We start from the raw sequence: 19,161 nt of genomic DNA, 5'->3' as shown, positions 1-19,161 counted from the left end.
CCGTGAGCTGTGGTGTAGGTTGCAGACGCGGCTCGGATCCTGCGTTGCTGTGCCTCTGGCGTAGGCCGGTGGCTACAGCTCCGATTCAACCCCTAGCCTGGGAACCTCCATATGCCGCGGGAGCGGCCCAAGAAATAGCAACAACAACAACAACAACAACAAAAAATTTTATTTGCTTTTTTTTTTTTAAGGGCTGCATCTGCGGCATTTGGAGGTTCCCAGGCTAGGGGTCAAATTGGAGCTGTAACTGCTGGCCTATGCCACAGCCACAGCAACTCAGGATCCGAGCTGCATCTGCAACCTACACCACAGCTCATGGCAACGCCAGATCCTTAACCCACTGAGCATGGCCAGGGATTCAACCTGCATCCTCATGGATGCTAGTCAGATTTGTTAACCACTGAGCCACAATGTGAACTCCAAAATTTTTAAAATTACACTTGATTTACTATGTTAAAAGTTGTTTCACCTCTCAGAGTTCCCGTCGTGGCACAGGGGAAACGAATCCGACTAGGAACCATGAGGTTGCGGGTTCGATCCCTGGCCTTGCTCAGTGGGTTAATGATCCAGAGTTGCCGTGAGCTGTGGACTAGGTCAAAGATGTGGCTCAGATCCCGCGTTGCTGTGGCTCTGGTGTAAGCCAGTGGCTACAGCTCCGATTAGACCCCTAGCCTGGGAACCTCCATATGCCGTGGGAGTGGCCCTAGCAAAAGCAAAAAGACAAAAAAAAAAAAAGTTGTTTCACCTCTCATTTTTTTTCCTTTTTTTGTTTAATTTTTAAAAAGCAATACATGGAGTTCCTTGGTGGTTCATCAAGTTGAGGATCTGGCGTGGTCACTGCCATGGTTCTGCTACTGCTGTGGTGTGAGTTTGATCCCTGCCCTAGGAACTTCCATGTGCTGTAGGTGCAGCCAAAAAAATAAAAGTAAAAATAAAAAGCAGTATGTATTACATGACTCTGCAATTGCACTCTTGGGCATTTAATCCAGAGAATGTATATTCACACAAAAAGTTGTACACTGATGTTCACAGCAACTTTATGAGCATTAGTCAAGAACTAGAACAAGAAACTCAGATGTTTTTCAATGGGCAAGTGATTAAACAAACAGAGATACATCTAAACCATGAAATACTACTCAGCAATTAAAAAGAAAGGAACTATGGATACATGTAATTTGCTTTCTGTGTGTGTGTGTGTGTGTGTGTGTCTTTTTAAGGCCACACCTGCAGCATATGAAAGTTCCCAGGCTAGGGGTTGAATCGGAGCTACAGCTGCCAGCCTACACCACTGCCACAGCAAAGCAGGATCCAAGCCTAATCTGTGACCTACACCACAGCTCATGGCAACACTGGATCCTTAACCTACTTAGCAAGACCAGGGATCAAGCCTGCATCCTCATGGATACTAGTCGGGTTCATTACCACTGACCCACAACGGGAACTCCGAGGATACGTGTAATTTGGATGACTCTCCGTGGAATTACATTGAGTGAAAAAGGCCAACCCAAAAGTTTACATACTATATGACTCTACTGACATGACATTCTTGAAATGACAAAAGCAGACAGGTTAGCGGCTGCCAGGGATTACAGATAGAGCTGGGGGAGTGGGAAATGGGCCATCCTCCCCAGGGGCAATTTTTCCCTTGATTCTCTGCACAAAAACTTTACTGCAATTTTATCCTCTGTACAGTCAAATCATTATGATCTGGGCTATAAAAAAGCATCAGGGGGGTTTCCTGTGGGATGGAAATGTTCTGTATCTTGACTGTATCAATGGCAAGCCCCAGGCTGTGACGGTGTACTATAGTTTTGTAGGACGTCACCACTGGGGGAAACCTCTCTCACTATTATTTCTTACAATTGCATGTAAACCTACAATGATCTCAAAACAAAAAGTTTAATCAGAAAAAAAAGGTAGCACCTGCTTCTTAGAACAAGTAAAACAATAGTCAGTAGTCAATCTCTTTCCTTATCCATCCCATTACCACCCTCTTGAGATAACCATGCAAACTCACTGCTCATATAAACAGTTGTTTTCTGTATCAAAACAGGATCATTTATACTATACATTACCCTGCAGCCTATCTTCTTCATCTCTCATCACTATATCATAGAGAGCTTAGAAAGAAAGAAAGAAAGAAAAAAGAAAGAAAGGAAGAAAGTCTTTAAGTGCCAAGCAGGCCGGCAGGTATAGATATTCTGACTGGGACAAAGTGACAAATGATTACCACACTAATGTGCCACAGCTGAGTCAGGCGCTTTTGGTGAGAGCACAGCACAGTGTAGCATTTTCAAGAGATCTGCAAAAACACAAGGTCTTCAGCAGCTCTTCTCGGATTCCATCCCCCTCTCTGCCTCCTCCATGGAACTATCCCGTGGGCCCACAGAAAAAGAAATACTAAATGATTTCTTTTCAGCAGAAAATTGCAGGAGGGGATAATTCTCCCACGTACTGAAGCCACAGCAAATAAACTTCCCTGAAAATATATTCCTCCGTCAAGCAGAAGAGCAAAATACAGTGTTGATAACATTTAAAACATCCACTTGGAATAGCAGCAACTACCACTATTAAGTGCTGATGTATTACTCTATTCTAAAGCCCCCTCCTACTCCACTGCCATGTTACAGACCAAAACCTGGGTCACTGTGAAAGTAACTTGCCCATGATCAAACAGCCAGTAAGTGGTAAAGCTGGCATTCAATGCTATAAGACGAGTGCTTTTTCCCACGTTATCAGCTTTTTCTATAATATCACATGCCAACAGAAGAGGTGCAATAAGTTTAATAAGTATATTTAAGCAGAAGCCATCTTCTAAATATCTGTTGACTTTGATTCAACTTTTTCCATTTAACATATTGGGGGGGGGGTGCTATCTATGTGCCAGGACCTACTATAGGTGACAGGGACAGAGAGGTAAAGAAAAGGCCTCCAATCTCAAAGAGCCTTTCAGATTGCAACTGCAATATACTGTAACTAAAACTACCATGGTGAAATTGGCAAGTGCTACCCTCAAGGAAGTGCAAAGTGCTGTGGATTTAGAATTGAGCTATCCTCCCCAAAGCAAGTGATAGTCTCTCACATTAGCTTCCTTACAACTGTCCTTAGTTTCAACTCTGCTCTGACACTCTATATAAGTCATGTACTTCTCTTCCTGACCCCTGGCAAAAGGTCTGCAATGTCCTCCTATACAAAACAATGCCCTAGAAATGCTCAACTAGTATGAACAGAAGCTTGCCAGTCAAAGCAGCAGAAATCTCCTTAATGCTGTAATTTATTGAAATTTTGGTAATGAAAATATTTTTAACCTTTTTGGTCAAATTATGGGTGTAGAGTTAAAAGTGACTTAGGACATCTTTTTTTTTTTTTGGTCTTTTTGCTATTTCTTGGGCAGCTTCCGCGGCATATGGAGATTCCCAGGCTAGGGGTCTAATCGGAGCTGTAGCCACCGGCCTATGCCAGAGCCACAGCAACGCGGGACCCGAGCCGCGTCTGCAACCTACACCACAGCTCACGGCAACGCCAGATCATTAACCCACTGAGCAAGGGCAGGGACCGAACCCGCAACCTCATGGTTCCTAGTCGGATTCGTTAACCACTGCGCCACGACGGGAACTCCAGGACATCATTTTTAACATATAAAGTATAGTACAGCAAAGTGATTCAGTTACATACATATATTCTTTTAACAGATTCTTTTTTTTTTTTTTTCTTTTTATGGCCACACCTACAGCATATGAAGTTCCCAGGCTAGGGGTCAAATCTCAGCTGCAGCTGAGACCTACACCACAGTGACAGCAACACTGGATCCGAGCTGCATCTGCAACCTATGCTGAAGCTTACCACTGAGGGAGGCCAGGGATCGAACCTGCATCCTCACAGAGACAATGTCAGGTCCTTAACCTGCTGAGCCACAACAGGAAGTCCTCTTTTCCAGATTCTTTACCCTTATAGATTATAACAAAAAAGAATTTTTTTTTTTTTTGGTCTTTTTTAGGGCTGTACTCACAGCATATAGAGGTTCCCAGGCTAGGGGTCGAACCATAGCTACAGCTGGCAGCCTAAACCACAGCCACCAGCCTACACCACAGCCACAGCAATGCCAGATACAAGCCACATCTGCAACCTACACCACAGCTTGTGGCAACGCTAGATCCTTTAACCCACTAGGCAAACCAGGGATTGAACCTGCATCCTCCTGGGTACTAGTCAGGTTTTTTTTGTTTTTTTGTCTTTTTGCTATTTCTTGGGCCGCTCCCACGGCATATGGAGGTTCCCAGGCTAGGGGTCTAATCGGAGCTGTAGCCGCCAGCCTATGCCAGAGCCACAGCAACGCGGGATCCGAGCCGCGTCTGCAACCTACACCACAGCTCACCGCAACGCCGGATCGTTAACCCACTAAGCAAGGGCAGGGACTGAACCCGCAACCTCATGGTTCCTAGTCGGATTCATTAACCACTGCGCCACGACGGGAACTCCCCCCTAGTCAGGTTTTTAAACCCCTGATTCACAACGGGAACTCTCTTCTTTCTTTTCTTCCTTCCTTTCTCTCTCAGAAGCAAAACCCTTTTTACAAATGAAACCTTATGAGAAAACACTAAAATAAAAAACAGATCAAAGTTGAGCTGCTCTTCTGAAGCAGAATGGGGGAACCAAAACTCTTTCTTACTCTCATGGCCATCCCTTAGGCACTTCCAAAGAACAGTTTGAAAAACACTAATACAGAAGACTGCTTTTCTTCTCCATCTCGGCTTTGCCATTCACCATCTATATGAGGACCAATGGACCTCAAGGCATGATTCTTTTTTTTTTTTTATATATATACTTGATTTTTATTTTTATTTTTTTTTTGTCTTTTCGCTATTTCTTTGGGCCGCTTCCGAGGCATATGGAGGTTCCCAGGCTAGGGGTCCAATCGGAGCTGTAGCCACTGGCCTACGCCAGAGCCACAGCAACGCGGGATCCCAGCCGCGTCTGCGACCTACACCACAGCTCACGGCAACGCCGGATCGTTAACCCACTAAGCAAGGGCAGGGACCGAACCCGCAACCTCATGGCTCCTAGTCGGATTCGTTAACCACTGCGCCACGACGGGAACTCCAAGGCGTGATTCTGATAAGAGACCTGGGATACCTCACGTTGTCTTGTCCTTCACAAGAAAGGTACCGAAGTTCCTACTGTGGCTGGCTCAGCGGTAAGGAGCCTGACTAGTATCCATGAGGATGCAGTTTTGAGATCCCTGGCCTCACTCAGTGGGTTACAGACACAGTGTTGCCATGAGCTGTGGTGTAGATAGCAGAGCACAACTCAGATCTGGCATTGCTGTGGCTGTGGTGTAGGCCAGCAGCTGCAGCTGATTCAACCCGTAGCCTGGGAACTTCCATATGCCTCAGGTGAGGCCTTAATAAGCAAAAAATAAAATAAAATAAAATGAGAGGTACCACCATCCACTTTATAGTTTGTTATGAATATTACATGCAAGAACAAATATAAATTTTCCAGCATATGGTAAGTATTCAACAGTTGGCTCCCCTCTCTTCTACCCTGAAGAGGTAACAATTGTTGCCAATTCAAGACAGCCCAATAAAAAATGCTTGAGGATATTTTCAGTAGCAGAGAAGTAACAAGTAAATGCTCTTATAGCCCAACTAAAATAAACAAAGTTAAACCCCTCATTCAGGGTACCAATGGTAATACTCCCTCCCAGCTTAGCTTCCCAGTCAAAGACCCAAGGATCTCAAAGCACAATTCTTTTTTTGTTTGTTTTTTAAGGTCGCACTGGAGACATATACCACCGCTCACGGCAACACTGAATCCCTAATCCACTGAGCGAGGCCAAGGATTGAACCCACATCCTCATGGATCTTAGGTTCGTTAACTGCTGAGCCACGAAGGGAACTCCCCACAATTCTGATAAGAGACAGGAGATCCCTTATGAGGTACCTTTAGGTAGACTATAAATGTCAGATGAATGAGTTACTGATGTTGAGAGTTATCTTAAATTTGGCATTTCCTGAACTAAGCATATAAAGTGGCAACTTAATACTGCATTTAATGAGTATTTTTATGTTCATGTTCGACAAAAAAACCTTATGTTCATTTGCCCATCTTCTGGGCTTCTATTTCTGCAGGCCATACAAACCAAAAATATGTTGATGTCATGTGCAGCTTCACCTAAGCAATTTTAACCTGGCCCCTCCTAAATCAGTCATTAAGACTCTGTTGGAGGAGGAGTTCCCATGGTGGTGCAATGGAAACAAATTTGACTAGTAATCATGAGGTTGCAGGTTCGATCCTTGGCCTCACTCAGTGGGTTAAGGATCCAGCATTGCCTTGAGTTGTGGTGTAGGTGGCAGACGTGGCTCAGATCCAGCGTTGCTGTGGCTCTGGCTGGCAGCTGGAATTCCGATTAGACCCCAGCCTGTGAACCTCCATATGCCATGGGTGTGGCCCTAAAAGACCAAAAAAAAAAAAAGACTCTATTGGAGTAATTCCTGCTCTGCCACAATAAGATTGGCAGCACCTCTGCAGCACCAGGACGAAGAAGGTTTGATCCCCGGCCCAGCATAGTGGGTTAAAAGACAGATTTGGCTCGGATCTGATCGCCGGCCCAGGGGCCAAAAAAGAAAGAAGGAAAAAGAATCTATTGGAGTTCTCCTGTGGTGCAGCTGGTTAGGGATCTGGTGTTGTCACTGCAGACAAGGGTCACTGCTATGGTGCAGGTTCGATCCCTAGCTCAGGTATGGCCAAAAAATAAATAAATAAATAAGGAATCTATCACTCAAGTCTGTTACTGATAATGTGTTCCCTTTTCTACAAGCATAACAGAAGACCAAATTCATTTTTATAGGAAAGAGGTTCTCAGTCCTAATCTAAGCCCAGCCAACAACTCTCAAATCATATAAAAGCTGCAGGTCTATAAAAGCTGCAGGTGTTGGCTTTGATTCCTATGGCTTAGGAAGAATCACAACAATAATACATAACACAGCCATGACAAGACTCATTTATGATAAAGTATACATCCCTAAGCATTCAACATGGGGAAACAAGAAGATTCAAAATGTTATCTTCTATTTTCCCAGAGGACCTTGAGAAATTCCCCCACTCTCCAATGATTATTTCTTCATAAGCAAAATGAAAATGTACTCATTAAAATGCCAAAGATACTATTTGATTAACCATCAAACAACTATTTCCTAAAGTTACCAGGGACCTCAGCAAGTCATCTTTGTCATCTCCCTCATTTCTTAACAAACACTTGCCTAAATCACCCTAGAAAGATAGTTACAAAGTCTTTGTAGTATCTTGTAGTCAGGAAGTTCTAATTTGTAATCTATATCCCTTCTGTTGCAATTAAAACACGTTCCCTCTCATCTTGTCCACTCTGGAAAAAGAACATCTGTTTAACACCACCTGAACAATATCTCTTCAAGAGATTATAAAATATAGGAAGTCCATTTCAAACAGCTTCATATAAATGCAACATGGCTTTAAATGGGTCACCTACACAAAGAGTATGATGAAAAGTCTTAAATTCCCAATTCCATCACTGACTTGTTCTGAAGATGACAGGAAGTTAAAACTATACAGATGGTGTACCTCAAATATCCCATCAGTAAAATGCAAATAATAAAACCAGTATGTTAGGTAAACCCAATTCCTCAAAAAGTTAAACATACAGGAAAGAGATTCTCAATCCCAATTTGAACCAGCTCTCACATCACACACTATAGAAACTGCAGATGCTGGAGTTCCCTCATGGCTCAGTGGGTTAAGGATTTGGCATTATCACTGTTGCAACTCTGGTTACAGCTGTGGCACGGGTTCGATCCCTGGCCCAGGAATTTCTACATGCCATGGGTGCAGCCAAAATAAAGACAGAACGAAAAAGAAAGAAAGAAAAAATAAAGGTAAGGAATGAACTTTAAAAACCAATGATACCAAAATACAAACGACCCAATAGGAAGGGGAAAATAGAAAGGCTAATGACAGCAAAGCTGACTAAAACTGAGGCCTTCATTCCGCTCCTCAACTCTAGTCAAAATCTGCCCCTCCTCCAATGCTTCCATCTCAGAAATGGCAACTTCATCTACCCAAATACTCATGCCAGAAATCTAGGAATCATACTTGATACCTCTCTCTTCCCATATATCCAATTCATCATTAAGTCTTTCTGGCCTAACTCTAAAAGATTTACTGAATCTTTCTACTTCTCTCATCTCCTGTTCCTATAGCCTAATCCCAACCATCATCATCTTTTGCCTGGACCCCTATAAGACATTCTAATTATTAGACTTCCCCCACTTCTCTTTCCAAATTTTCCATAACTCCTAATTATTCCCCTAAAAGAAAAGTTTCCAAAAATTTCCACAACATAGCCAGAGTAATTTTTTTAAATCATATATTAGGTCACAACAGTCATTCTTAAAATTCTCAAAGGCTTTCGATTATACCTAGGAAAAAAATCCAAAATCCTTGACACACTCCAAAGTACCCTCATCCTATGTCCCTCCTCATCCTCTCCCACTGCTATTTTCAAGCCACATCAGTCTTCTTTCAGTTTCTCAAATGTGCCAACTTCTTTCCCATCCCAAGGCTTTCACACATGCTAGTCCCTTCCCTTCCCCTTTCATTTTTCTAGGATCTGCTTAAATATCAAAGAAATCTTCCCCAAAGCTCCACAATAATTCACCTTCCCCTACCATAATCTCTTTTTTATTTTTCCATCATGAGGCTTTACATACTTTGAAATCATACATTGGTGAATTTTTTGTTTACTGACTCTTTCCCCTCTGGATTACAATCTCCATAAGGGCAGAGACAATGTTTGTTTTTTTGTTGTTGTTGTTTTTCACTCTAGTCTTAGAATAGTGGCAGCAGTTTAGAGAGTTTAAAACTATTTTTTTCAGGAAGTCCCCTTGTGGCTCAGCAGTAATGAACCCGACTAGGATCCATGAGGATGCAGGTTCAATCCCTGGCCTCACTCAGTGGGTTAAGAATCTGGTGTTGCTGACAGCTGTGGTGTAGGTTGAAGACAGGGCTCGGATCCTGCTTTGCTGCAGCTGTGGCATAGGCCAGCAGCTGCAGCTCTGAGTTGACCCCTAGCCTAGGAACTTCCATACGCTGCAGGTGCAGCCCTAAGAAGCAAAAAATAAATAAATAAAGTAGTTTAGAATCAGTATGATTTAAGGATTAGGGGCAGGGGGTTATGGAGCTAGGCTGCATGGATTCAAATCCTGGTTCTGCCAATTACCAGTTCTATGACCTTGAGCAAACTGCTTATCCTCTCTGTACCACCATTTACACATTTATAAAACGGAACGAACCAAAGTACCTACACCATAAGGTTGTTATAAGAATGAAAAGAAAAAGCAACACAAAGCACTTCAATAAGCACTGGCTCTGATCAGCACTTATTATGGTATCCTGATCACCTACCACAGAGGCAGACATTCAACAGATACCTAATGAATGACTGAAAAGGAAAGACCCCACTATAATCATTAAATAAGTGAGTTTTTTTGTTTGTTTTTTTAATGACAGAACAGGACTATTATAGAGATTTGGAGAAGAAAACATAAACAGGTAGTTAAAGCAAAGACTGAAGAAACCCACAATTTATATATAATAGCATAAACGGCTAAGAGTAACTAACTCTACTGGATGCTCAGTCTTTACCACTAAGCAAAAAAATATGTCCACCTCCCAGAAGTTTACCCAAGGTGATTTGGTAGCTTTGATTTTTCCTTAAATATCACCTTTTTCTGGAAGTTCCTATCGTGGATCATAGGTAATGAACCTGACTAGTATCACTGAACATGGGTTCAATCCCTGGCCTTGCTCAGTGGGTTAAGGATCTGGGTTGCCGCGAGTTGTGGTGTAGGTTTTCAGATGCAGTTTGGGTCTGGCATTGCTGCGGCTGTGGTGTAGGCCGGCAGCTACAGCTTTGGCAGATATAGCTCTGATTTGACCCCTAGCCTGGGAAACTCCGTATGTCAAGGGTACAGCCCTAAAAAGACACACATACAAAAAATAGAAACCCTTTCCACTTTAATCACTTTCTTTAAAATCCTTCAAGCGCCAATCACTGTTCAATTAGATGACAAATCACAGTTTAAATAGACGGTAAAATTTAGATACTAACATTTTCTACCTGTTTGGCAAAGAAACGTTCTTCTGTTCCTAAAATAGCTCTGGACTATTTTGGATACATACTACAAAAATCCTCAAAATTTTGCCATCGATCTTATATCTGAAACTCTTTTAGACACTGTTGCTTTTGAGGTTTTCTCTTTCCCAGTAAAGGCTCATCCTCTTATTTTAATTTGAAGGATACCGAGGAGAAAGAGGGGCAAATATGCTGCTTTAACTTCCTAGTCCCTATTCAAGCTTTCTCAAAAGACCCTAAACTTAAATCTAGGCATCACTGTCATTTGTTCTGCTTTTGAAGAACATATAATCTTTAGCTTGTTACAATAATATTGAAAATGGTAACAGCTGGTATATATAATGCTACATGCTGTTCTAAATGCTTTACGTATGTTGACTCATTTAATTCTCGCAACAGCTGCACGATATTCTACAGCTGAGGAGAGGCACAGAGAGGTTAAGTAATTTGCCCAAGTCGCAGAGATAGTAAATACTGGCACTACAATTTGGACCCAGACTGCCTGGCTCCAGAGCCTGGACCACTATGCTATGATTCAAGAGTTTGGCAAGGCATATTTTTCTGCCCTGTTTTCGCAGGTCTGCTAGAATTGAAATACTCCAATTCTCTCCCCAAATCAAACATGCCTATTAATTCTCTTCAACACAGCAGAAGTTCAGATGTTTCATTATATCATAGGCATACATACTGAAACAAAGTAATTCTGGTTCATAGGAGAATATATGTTCTATCCTAGGAAGCAGAACTAAACAAATGATGAAATCAAGAAACGTGAAATTTGCCTCAGTTAATTCTACAGAGAAAAATCTAATTCCAAGAAGCAGTAGGAAAAACTGCTTGCAAAATACTTTTAATTTCTTGCAGGAAGAGTACAAAACAAGACTGTAGGTGTTATTATACACACATTTAACAGCAGCCTATATTTTCTCCTCTCTCAATTTCATGACAATTCTCCTACGACTCTCCCTTTATATGAAGCTAAATACTTCAGCTAATTCCCTACTACAAATACCTGAAGGCATGTACCCAGTTCTCAAATTCAAATTCCAAAGAAGAGTTGTTCTGGAAAAAACTAATAAATGAAAACACATCAGAAGTAAAAAATTAAACTCATTAGTCAAGCATGCTGGATATTTATTAAGTCATAGTTATCCTTTACTACGCCAAAATTCAGTGTCATCATATATTAAATAAAAAACAAATATTATATGTAGCAATCTTTTTTTTTTTCTCTTTTTTGGCCACACCCTCGGTATGCACAAGTTCCCAGGCAAGGGGTCAAACCTGGGCCACAGCAGTGACCCAAGCCACAGGAGTGACAACACCAGATCCTTAACCTGCTGGGCCACAAGAGAACTCCTACATGTAACAATCTCTTTTTGTGTGTGTCTTTTTTTTTAGAGCTACACCTGCAGCATACGAAAGTTCCCAGGCTAGGGGTCAAATAGGAACTGCAGCTGCCAGCCTACACCACAGCCACAGCATATGTGGCTTACGACACAGCTCACGGCAAGGCCAGATCCTTAACCCACTGAGCAGGGCCAGGGTCTGAGCCCGAGTCCTCATGGATACTAGTCAAGTTCATTATCACTGAGCCACAATGGGAACTCCTATATGTAGCAATCTTAAATGAAGACTTCCACTCTGACAGCATCAGGGAAATGTTAATTACTGGATCATGGTATGTTTTTGTTTTCTTCTTCTTTTTACAGCCACAGCTGAGGCATATGGAAGTTCTTAGGCCAGGGGTCGAATGAGAGCTGCAGCTGCAGGCCCTAGCCACAGCCACAGCAACGCGGGATCCGAGAAGCATCTATGACCTACGCCAAAGCTTACAGCAAAGCCAGCTCCTTAACCCACTGAGAAAGGCCAGGGATCGAACCTGCATCTTCAAGAATACTATGTCAGGTTCTTAACCCACTGAGCTGCAATAGGAACTCCAGAATCATGGTATGTTATGATTGTAACTTTTTGGAGGACTGAGGATGCCATGACTGAAGACCCCAATCCCCATGAACACCTAGTGCCTTTCTCACTCCTTCATCTGTCAGTTCTTATTTGTTTCCTTAATAGCACAGCCTACATTCCTTTTTTGTTGTTGTTGTTTTTTAAGGATGCAATTGCAGGGGAGTTCCCATCCTGGCTCAGTGGTTAACGAATCCAACTAGGAACCATCAGGTTGCGGGTTCGTTCCCTGGCCTTGCTCAGTGGGTTAAGGATCTGACATTGCTGTGAGCTGTGGTGTAGCTCGAAGATGGTCAAGTCTGCTCCCCACTGGAATTAACTCCATAAGGACAAGAAGACTCATGTCTATATTTGTATCACAAATGAATGAGCCTTCTATAAATATTTGCTAGATAAACAAAAGTCAGAAAAGATAAGGGGTGAAGCAGATGGTCATAATCAAGAAATAGTTCCAGGAGTTCCCATCGTGGTGCAGTGGTTAACGAATGTGACTAGGAACCATGAGGTTGCGGGTTTGATCCCTGGCCTTGCTCAGTGCATTAAGGATCCGGCATTGCCGTAAGCTGTGGCGTAGGTCGCAGACGGGGCTTGGATCCTGTGTTGCTGTGGCTCTGGTGCAGGCCAGCAGCTACAGCTCCGATTAGACCCCTAGCCTGGGAACCCCCATATGCCGCAGGAGCAGCTCTAGAAAAGGCAAAAAGACAAAACCAAAACAAACAAACAAAAAAAAAAAAAAAAACAAAGAAAAAATAGTTCCAAAAGGTCTGACTGCAATATTTCGCACCTCAGGAAAAAACACAGTATAAGAACAAGACTCGGGGAGTTCCCGTCGTGGCTCAGTGGTTAACGAATCCGACTAGGAACCATGAGGTTTCGAGTTCAATCCCTGGCCATGCTCAGTGGGTTAAGGATCCAGCGCTGCTATGAGCTGTGGTGTAGGTTGCAGACACGGCTCAGATCCCACATTGCTATGGCTCTGGTATAGGTTGGTGGCTATAGCTCCGATTAGACCCCTAGCCTGGGAACCTCCATATGCCGCAGGAAGCAGCCCTAGAAAAGGCAAAAAGACAAAAAAAAAAAAAAAAAAAAAAAAAAGACTCAAGGAAGAAAGGGAAAAGTTTAGGTACAAAAGTGGAGATTATCAACCCTAAGCATAAAGGAAGAGACAGAGAACAAGTTAGAAAAGACTACGCAAATGTACAAACACACAAGGCAGGACTAACTGGAAGAGCAGAGTAAATATCCCTGGATTCCCCCCACCTAAACATGCAGCACCTAAAACTTCTTCACTAGCACTTCCAGGACTTACTCCTTCCCAGCTTCTCCAATGCTGTTTTAATGTCTGTCACCACTATCCTCCATGAACCTCAGGCATAATGCTGACTTCAAAGAACCAAGCTGTCCAACAACCCAGATGACATCCATTCATTGCTGCTGTAAGATAGCATAGAAGTTAATATTTAAAGAGCATTTTATCTTTTCAAAGCAGCTTCACGTATTTTTTTTCTAAACAGAAGTATTCCAAGAGAAGTACTGTCTTTCCCATTCTTTAAATACAGACATATAAAAGCACTCAAAGCCTTGGATTTGAATCCCAGCTCTGCTACATACTTGCTGTGTGATCTTGGACAAATTACTTACTCTCTGTCAGTTCAGGATCCATGGGGAAAATAATATCTACCTTAAAGGATTGTCATGAACGTTAAGTGAGATTAGCACCTGCCAAGAACATGACACAATAAATGCTCAGTAAAGAACCTTTGGGCATTCACATCGTGGCTCAGCGGTTAACAAATCGGACCAGCATCCATGAGGATGCCAGTTCCATCCTTGGCCTCACTCAGTGGGTTGAGGACCTGGCACTGCCGTGAGCTGTGATGAAGGTTGCAGATGTGGCTCAGATCTTGTGTTGCTGTGACTGTGGGGCTACAGCTCCAATTCAACCCCTAGCCTGGGAACCTCCATATGCCTCAGGTGCGGCCCTAAAAAAAAAAAAAAAAAAAAAAAAGAACAGTAATCTTCCCTATGGCTCCTTAAATAGTTTGTTTAAGATTTCTCAGCTAGTAAGCTGGTAAACCTAGGAGTTAACCCAGGTCTCCTGATTCCTTAATCTGTTTTCTTCTTGCCACATCACTTTGGCAGACTGCCACATACCACTGAGCATATAAATACATTCTGACAATAACTGATCACAAAAATTTTTGTCTATCAATAACTAACTTTAGCTTTGAGAAAAGGAGGAAGGAAAAAAATCCAGATATAATTAACTTAGAGGAAGAATGGGGTTTGAAAATATAAAATATAAATTACTCCCAAACCATAGGACAGGTTGTACCACAGCACCTCTGTACAGACAAAAATTATGACAAGAAACAGAAAGTTCTCTCTGGGTTTATGAGGAACAACTGGAGAAAGAAATAAGCATGACTACGAATAAAGGAACTTAAGGGGGTTTTTATGGTAAACCAAACCCTGGGCAAAAAGATCTGCATCCCATTCCAAAATAACTCTATCAGAGCTGAGAAATACCTTAAAAAAAGAAACCTCAGTGTGCTAACAACAAAACTTTCTCCAATTCCTCTAACAATGAGATAAATGGGACGAATGAGAGATAAACTGCCAACATTTGTGAAGATTCCTGAATGTTTGTTCTGGATTCAGTATTAATAAGCAGCATGAAGAAGCCTGATCAAAAGAATGAATATTTCATAAGTATCCTAACACAAGTTGAAAATATTTTGAAAATTACACAGTATAAAACTAAGTTATTACTGTTAATAGAAACAACCAATTGTTTTCAAGTGATATACATAACTAATCTTTTGTTTGTTTGTTTTTTAGGACTGCACCTGCAGCATATGGAGGTTCCTAGGCTAGGGGTTAAATCAGAGCTGTAGCCACTGGCCTACACCATAGCCACAGCTATGCCAGGTCCGAGCTGTGTCTGCAACCTACACCCACAGCTCACAGCAATGCCATATCCTTAACCCACTGAGTGAGGCCAGGGATTGAACCTGCGCCCTCACAGAAACTAGTCAGGTTCATTTCCGCTGAGCCACTGCAGGAACTCCACACAACTAATCCTTTTCAAGTGGTGTACATAACATCTTCCAGGACAAGTTCTAGAAGACATTCAAAGAAGTTCACATCTTTAACAATTCCCAAGAACTTTCTCACTAAAAGAGAAGACAGAATAATTCAGTCACATCCTGATTTTGTAAATTCTGAAAAGAAATGCTAGAAGAGAGGTTGCTCTGACACTGACAGAATGCAAGATTTAACCAAGGCAGGTAAAAGTTGAGTAAATTTCTATCACAAAGCAGAGGAGAAGCTGTTAAATACCCTACCCCTCCTCACCACCACAACCAAATTTCTTGTCCTCCTCAATACAACCTACACCACTGCTAATTATTTCCCAAGGAAACATAACAGAATGTTCCTAACATTTCTTCCTGACACTCAAAGCCAACTCCATTTATTATTTAGCATTCATTAGGAGCCACTGAGATACCATACTAACGCCAAATTCTATGCAGAACTATCAATCCCCAGGGGTAAGGTCCCTTCCTTCTCTAAATTCTTTCCTCTGATATAAATTCTCTTCTATCATAAAAATTTTTTTAAAGAACACACATTCTTAGCCTAATTTCCCAATCTAGATTCTCCATAAAGATAGTCTGGTGGCTCTTCATTTATCCCCTTCTGGGAGCACTAAGGTCCTGGTAAATAGGAAATCATTTATGATCAACGGCCATTCATTTAAATCTTGCTGACCTCACCAAAAAACTAATAATGTTAAAGAACATTAATCCTCCCAAAACTCATATATGTCTAAATTTGTTAAAGAATACGGATTTGTATAAGCTCATCCAAAGACTATGAGTTTAGTCTATTCCCCCTTAAGAAAACCCATCTCCAGCTGATTCCACATATGTACTATGGAAATACTTATTCAGCCTGGAACCTCTAGGTTAATGATTTTTTTTTAACAAACAAATTACACAAATTAGAATCACAACACCGAATCCAATGAAAATAAAATGACTGTGAACATTTAGTCCCCAAAGTTTCCAAGCTGGGAGAGAGAAGGAAAACATAACGGAGTTCCCAGAGTGCTAACTTTCAGTTTAAATATCTGAATGATTTCTACACGAAGCTTTTTCACTCTAGTAACTAAGCCACTAATCGAATACAACAAAACTGGTCCAAAAGAGACTCCTTGAGTTTCATTTGGATTCTTCCTAGAAAGCAGTCTCTCAAGACAAATATCTGACTTCAAAACATTGACCATCCTCTGTAGGACATTAACTACCTAACACCATAGGTTAAAGACTTCCACCGAAAAACAGGCTGAAGGGAAAGAGGAGAAAAAAGTATCAACTGGAAAGCAAATCAAACAGCAAACAAAATTTCCTATCAAGAAAACAAAGTAACTGTCTCGCTAAAATGATACAGACTTTGAAAAGCAAAGCCAGACAAAAGATCGCGTGGTCCCTTTACTTCTTAAGTCTCCGGTGACAAAATCTATATTCCTAGGAAGAAGCGATCACGACAAGCCAACGACAAATCACTATGTGCATAAAATGACTGGTAAAGAGGGGGTGGGGGGGAGTAAACTGGTAAACGACCAAAAATGACTTATGGTGCATTTAAAGATCTGTCAGGGATATGAGAAAAAGTCACGTCCCAGCTTAGCCTCAGTTTCCCTACCCAAAAAAGTCAAGAATATGACACTTCGCTCAGAGGAGCCATAGGGCCCTGTTCCACAAACCTCCACCTATTCAAGGGTCCCTTCAAAGGGGACTCAGACTCAGAGGGTGTCCCCAGTGCAACTGAGTCATGACACCCGAAGCCTTTGGGGGGTGAAAGGAAAGAAAAGAAGGAGGGTCAAAGCGCGTAAAGCTCTATCCGTTCCTGGAAAGCAATTTCCCCATACACTGGGGGTGCCAACACTCGCCCCAGACCCAACATGCCCTCCTACCGAACCACACCGGGCAGCCCAAGCATCTCTCCGTCCTTCCGGCTTCTTCCTCGGTTCCCTGTCGCCTCTCCGACCGCGCCCCCGAACGCGGCCGGGTAGCTCCTCCTCTGGCCGTGTCTCCGCGGCCGACCCACCCTCCCACCCGCCGGCGCCAAGGTCTTCTCAACCCGGCGGCGGTAGGATGCCGGGCTGGGCCTCCCAGGCTCCTCCCGGGCCTACCTGCAAGGCCGGCGGGGGCTCGGTCTGCAGCCCAGCGGATGGACTGAACCACAGATAGAAGAAGCAGCTGGAAGGAAGCAAGGGGTCCGCTCTACCGACCAGCGGGAGAAAGCAGTCTGAGCGCGGGGCCTTGCGGATAAGTCAGCCCTGGACCCGGCGACGCCGCCGCTCGGGAGACATCAAGCAAGAAGACGGCGCAAAAGATCACCGAATACACGAACGCCCCAGACATCAAAGGAGGAGCGCCCAAGCAATCGTTCAAGGAACTCGAGTCGAGCGCCGAAAAACAGCTTGCTCCCACTCAAGGTCCGGCTTATGTCCAAGGCATAAACAAACAAACCCAGATCATAAACAATGGAGTAAAGTAGTCTGGGCTTCTGCCATTTTCTGTCTCGGCTGCCGGCTAAATTGTTTAGAGAACCGGAGTTTTTCTTGAGCGTGTTGACGATTAAGTCAGAGTATAATAACACTTGCTATCTAACTATGTTATGGACCACCTACACTATTTATCCCAACTCAGCAAATTTGACCTTAGTTTCCTCATGGAACAGTGAGATGAATTAGATAGATATAATAGAGGCATAGAGAGAATGAGAGAATCCAGGCTGAGGAACGAAATGAATAGTCTCTCTTGACGCTCCAATTTAACGGCCATAAGCACAGCAGAGAGAAGCTGGGAAAATTCAGTGTTAAGTTTGAACTTAAGGCCAGAAAAAAATATATATTGCTTTTTTATTATATTCCAAAGACCTAGGACCACAGGTGTGCTTCTTACACAATAACTGAAAGTCTCTTTGGATTCCGAAACTAATAAAGTGTGTTGACATTTTTATCATCATGAAAACTTTCCAAAGTCTCTTAGTAGACAGTAACATATGGTCAGCACAAATATGGATTGAAATCTTCATCCCAGGCACAATTTAATAAATCATATAGATCACTACATATGGATTACCAACTATAATAGTTTACCTTACCTCTTAAGGAGAGAGGAGACTGGGAGAGAAAGATGTAAAACAAAAACAAGGAGTTCCCATTTGTGGCTCAGTGGTAACAAACACAGCTAGTATCTATGAGGATGTGGGTTCGATCCCTGGCCTTGCTCAGTGGGTTAAGGATCTGGCATTGCCATGAGCTGTGGTGTAGGCTGCAGATGAGGCTCGAATCTGGCAATGCTGTGGCTGTGGTGTAGGCTGGCAGCTGCAACTCCAATTCAGCTCCTAGCCTGGGAACTTCTCTATGCCACTAGTTCGACCCTTAAAAAAAAAAAAATCCTGTGATTTCCCTTATGGTGCAGCAGATTAAAAATCCACTGTCGGAGTTCCCACCATGGCTCAGTTGTTAACAAATCCAACTAGGAACCATGAGGTTGTGAGTTCGATCCCTGGCCTCACACAGTGGGTTAAGGGTCCGGCATTGCCGTGAGCTGTGGTAGAGGTCGCAGATGTGGCTCGGATCCTACATTGCTGTGGCTGTGGTGTAGGCTGGCGGCTACAGCTCCAACTGGACCCCTAGCCTGGAAACCTCCATATGCTGTGGGTGTGGCCCTAGAAAAGACGGAAAAAAAAAAAAGAATCCACTGTCCCTGAAGCAGCTTAGGTTGCTGCTATGGCATGGGCTTGATCCCTGCCTGGGAACTTCTACGTGCCAAAGGCAGAGCCAAAAAAAAAAAAAAAAAAAAAAAAAAAACCTTTAAATCAATGAAAATATTAGGAGACAACCTAGATGGATAGATAGAAAGGGAGATTGAGAGATAAAGACCAGCATCCATAATATGAGGACAAAACAAACACTGGGCTGTGTCCTCTATCACTATTACAGAACTTTT

The 19,161-nt window shown here is 42.7% G+C and overlaps 1 protein-coding gene across 8 annotated transcripts in view; it reads right to left on the bottom strand.

Annotated features, from left to right (window-relative positions):
* Positions 1–17,565, bottom strand: part of AMBRA1 (autophagy and beclin 1 regulator 1) — a 183,729-nt gene extending 166,164 nt beyond the window's left edge. For 4 of the 8 annotated variants that reach the window (XM_021085242.1, XM_021085241.1, XM_021085245.1 and 1 more), the window contains exon 1: positions 17,334–17,565. The gene's annotated coding sequence lies outside the window, so the exon portion shown is untranslated. Of the gene's footprint in view, positions 1–17,114; positions 17,244–17,333 lie in introns of those variants that run through there. The other 4 variants (XM_003122844.5, XM_021085246.1, XM_021085247.1 and 1 more) reach the window with 3 other exon arrangements.

The sequence above is a fragment of the Sus scrofa genome, chromosome 2 (genome assembly GCF_000003025.6).
Source record: "Sus scrofa isolate TJ Tabasco breed Duroc chromosome 2, Sscrofa11.1, whole genome shotgun sequence".
Taxonomy (NCBI): Eukaryota; Metazoa; Chordata; class Mammalia; order Artiodactyla; family Suidae; genus Sus; species Sus scrofa.
This window is presented reverse-complemented; position numbering and strand designations above follow the sequence as displayed.